Source organism: Zalophus californianus, chromosome 2, assembly GCF_009762305.2.
Source record: "Zalophus californianus isolate mZalCal1 chromosome 2, mZalCal1.pri.v2, whole genome shotgun sequence".
NCBI classification, from domain to species: Eukaryota; Metazoa; Chordata; class Mammalia; order Carnivora; family Otariidae; genus Zalophus; species Zalophus californianus.
The window spans coordinates 174,488,159-174,492,811 of NC_045596.1; positions in this window are offsets into that span (position 1 = coordinate 174,488,159).

A 4,653-nucleotide genomic window follows, 5' to 3' on the forward strand; every position below is an offset into this window, starting at 1 on the left:
GATTTTTTTGAAACTGTGCTTTTCTCTCTTAAGTTCCTGCACATTGTTGGGTCTGACTGTTGACTTGGGTCCCATCACTACCCTCAACATTTCAGCCCACTGCGGGTGCCTTTGTGCACCTGGATTCTAGGTATCCCATAGATGAGCAGCACTAATTCTAGAGGACTCCTCAGACTGATCTCTGCTTCCTTAGGCTTTCAAACGCCCCTACCTTCATGAGAATACTCTCACCCTCAATAAATGATCAGGTATCACTGCATTTCAATCTGAGCACATAGTTCAGGACATCAAAGGGGCTGTAAGGAAGAAAAGCTGTTAGGGGCGGCTGGCAGGCCTGAGCCTCTAAAACAGCAGGGTTAATGACCCAATTACCCATCAGCTAAAATCAGGAATTAAACATTAATTCTCTATAAGAATAGGAAGGAGAAACTGGATCGAGTTGGAAGAAAAGTTGTGCGCCACCACCGAGAAGTGAAAAATAAATCAGTTCTTCAACATATCCAGTTTCTCAGGGAGAAAATCCAATGGCTTTTTTTTTTAACCTATAGGCTAAACCCTACCCACCCCATTTCACAAGCACAATCACACAGACACGCATGCCTGCACAGTCACATATACACACAGCTGCAAAATATTTAAATCCCACCAACAATTTCATCTACATAGTTACGCTATGCCAATATTTTAGCTTCTGGTAAACACACAATCTGTTTTCAGATGTTATTTATTCTATTTCTTTTTACAGTACTGAGTACACTGAGTGCTTTTGTTTTTAACCTCACTGAATAGTCAAGTCATAATTCGCTCTTCTTAATAAATCAGACTGTATTTTTCCATAATCAATGTCTCTTCAACTCATTGTCCTAGATAACTTCTTATAACAAAAACTTCTCAAGAGAAGAGATTTCCATTAGCTTTAGACTCCTTTCTGAGTTTTTCTAGAACTCTAATGGGAACTCCAAGACAAATATAAAGTCTCCCTCCATGGTAGATGAAGTCAGATCTAAGGGACACCTGGGCACCTGGGTGGCTCAGTCGTTAAGCGTCTGCCTTCGGCTCAGGTCATGATCCCAGGGTCCGGGGTTCGAGCCCCACATCAGACTCCCTGCTCAGCAGGAAACCTGCTTCTCTCTCTCCCACTCCCCCTGCTTGTGTTCCCTCTCTCGCTGTGTCTCTCTCTGTCAAATAAATAAAATCTTTAAAAAAAAAAAAGAACTAAGGGACACCTATCAGAAGGGAGACTTCATGTGGAAGCTTGTCCTGTGAGACAGAAAAAGGGAAAATGAGGAACATACTCTGATAGCTCCTGAGAGCAACAAGCCTATACATCAAGAGTCACACAACCATGTGGAGATAGCCAAAATACACAGAGGAGTAATTCTCTACCAACTTCTACCAAACAGCAGATCCAGCCACAAACTCAACACTTTCCTTATTTCCCATTTAGTTGCAGAGAAGGGACTGTCAAGAGATGGGAAAGACAACCATGATCTCTGTTCTGCCAGGTGCCTTCATATAGCTTGTTTCTTTCCATGTGTTCCATGACTGATACATAGATATCCAGAGGCTCTGCCAGCCACTCGCCCTCACCCAGTGCAGATCAGGGTGAATACACCTAGTGCTTTACTCCAGCTGCTTCCTGGTAAGTCAACCATATACCAGAAGTTGGATCTTTAAGACCACTTATGAAAAAAACACCATAGTTTGAACTATTATTGTAGGAGGAACCTAGGAAAAGTAATTTCATTTACAAATTGTTAGCTAACAAGTTAGTTAACATAAAACTTGCATTTTAGGGGTGCCTGGGTGGCTCAGTTGGTTAAGAATCTGCCTTTGGCTCACGTCATGATCTTGGGGTCCTGGCATCAAGCCCCAAGTTGGGCTCCTTGCTCAGTGGGGAATCTATTTCTCCCTTTCCCCTGCCCCCCACCCCGCTCAGGCTGTCTCTCTCTCAAATAAATAAATAAAAATCTTATTTAAAAAACTTGCATTTTAGACATCAAAGGATTGGGCATAAAACAATGAAGTTAATGTTTGAATATTGATACTCTTACAATCAAGAAATAGTCGGACCACTTTTTTTAGCTTAAAAGCACACACTTCATCTTTTAACAAGGTGAGTATCAACATTGGTCACTCTTTGTCTATATGTTAGATATATCTGAATGTGTGTAAATGAAATTTCAAATACTTAAGCCATTTTAGGGAGTCTCACAAGAGAAACTTAAAAAAAAAAAAAACAGAGACCCATAATTTAGGATATAGTCATGCCCCTAATTTACATCTTTGGTAAATTTTCATGGTTATTTCAGATATTTTATTAAATTCAAGTCTGCTTTTATTACCTGAAAACATAGTGACTGATCATGAACCAGAGCTTCTGACAACAAAGGAAAATCCACTTCTATCATCTGCCAGTGGCTGGCAATCATTTCAGAGAAAATGTTGAGGGATTTGGGGTATAAGAAAATATAGCAACTCTACTTCTTGCAACTAAAGGTACAACAGGATCTTCCTCTGGACAGCTCTGTCAGAACAACACCCCACTAGCAGAAATACCAGCCCTTCTGAGCCACAGGGAAGCTGTGAATGGCCTGAAGGAAAGATCACCACCTTCTTGCTGCAAGAAGCTGAAAAAGGAGGGTTCTGGATTCCCCACTCATTTCTTTCTGTGACCTCTCAAAAATAAGCTCCTGAGGAAGTCTGTCCAACTTAAGCCTTTTTCACTATAAACGTCCTTTAAAGCTATTTCTGTTTTAGATCACCTCCGAAGGGACAGAGCTATTGCTTTCACTGGTCAGCTGCTCTGAACCTACACAGCACGGGGTAGCTGAAGGTGACCTCAAACCGAGTATTGTTACAGATCATGAATTCCAGTTCCATGAGGGCACAGAGCACGTTAAAGCTTAGAGCCAGATGGCCTTTTCAGCATCACATCTGGTGAAGGCTTTTCTAGTAAATCAACTCAGAGACCGAAGTGAACATCCACGGAAAGATAAGTCCCAAAGCCCCTGGGAAGTGAACCTTCTGGTGACCTTGAGTGGGCACTGAAATGGATGCTTGTTCTGTGGACAGATTCTCTTCTTATTCCATTCCTCATGGCCATTACTCTGAGAGCATTTGGAGGGTGGATTGATATAAACAGTCTATTTAACAACTGGTGAGTTTTAAAGATGTGAAGCTTGGCTACTTACCAAGACCTGGGAGAACTACAGGCTACACCACATAGAAAGAGCCCTAGCAAACAGGAGAAATCCATACAGGGCCCCCCTACCCCTGGAGGGGTTCCCCTAGGGTCGGCTGAAGAAAGCTTGGGTTCTACAAGGGCAGCCTGGAAAAGGGGAGTGAGTCACCCTTTCTTTTCTATCTCTTGCAGATTAAGTGCAAGCCTCCTGGAAGTCAGGCACAGGCAGGCACCATTTAACATGACAAAAGGCAGAAAAGCCTGAGCTGATTACAGCCCTGGAGGGAGGCAGGTGGCCAGCACTTCCTCAACACCCAGCTGTCACAGAGAATGAGTCACTCTGAAGCCGGCTGGGGGAGCAGCTCAGTGCCCCTGAGACGTCATTTACTCAGGAACCACCATCTGAGCCAGCCCAAGACTAAACTGAGCCAGTTGAATGTGCCCCTGGTATCCTTCCAAAGTATACTTTTCCAACCCCTTTTGGCTCCTGAGCAGTAGAACATTAGCTCCCCTCCCCTGAGATTCATGATTTTTCTGGTTTGTCTTATTGCTAGAATGTTTCCAAAGAGAATTAGAATTATCACCACCTCTATCCAAGTCATGGGAATAACCCCAAACCCAAATCTGCATCTCTAGGTTGGAACTCTCTCCTGAATTCCCAAAATCTTCTCCCCTGTGTTGCAAAGCCTGTCTCTACAGCATGACCAGTATGTCCCAGAAGTACCTCTAAACTCAGCCTACACACAACTGAGTTTCTCTCAACCCAGTCCTCCAACACCTCCAGCGTTCCCTTTCTTGGTTAAACCACTACCATACAACCACTCTCCCCAGGGAGAAGCTGGGCACCATTACAGCCAGCTTCCCTCAATACAGTCTCAAAAGCCTAACAATCAAAGCATTTCAATATTTTTAAAATCTCTTTTCTCTCTAGCCCCATCACCTCCTAACTGATGTTTAAAAAAAAAAAAACCCACAGGTCCAAAATGGCATCACTTAGGTAAAGCCTCAAGTTAATAAACCAAGACTTAATACCTAACCTAACTGCAGTTTTGATCCCCTAGGAATGTCACCTTTAACTAGTCAGCATGTGGACTTCATGGTTAGCACTAGGAAATTTACTGATAGACCCTTCCAATCCCATTAGGAGGGCAACCTTGCCTAAAACAATGGATTCTTTGCTAATAATTTCCATTTTCCTCCTCCCTCTCTACCTTTAAAAACCTTTCCTTTCCTGTAGCCCTTTGGAGCTCCCTTCTACTTGCTAGAAACAATTAATAAAACCAATTAGATTTTTTAAATTTGCTCAGTCGAATTTCTGTTATTGAACACTAAGAAGCTCCTGGGCTATAAAATCAAAGTAATTCTTTTTAATTGTGATTTTTTTAATATTTGGAAGAATAAAAGATTATTTTTACATCGGAAGTGAATTATTTCTATATTAAAAGTGGGGGCGCCTGGGTGGCTCAGTT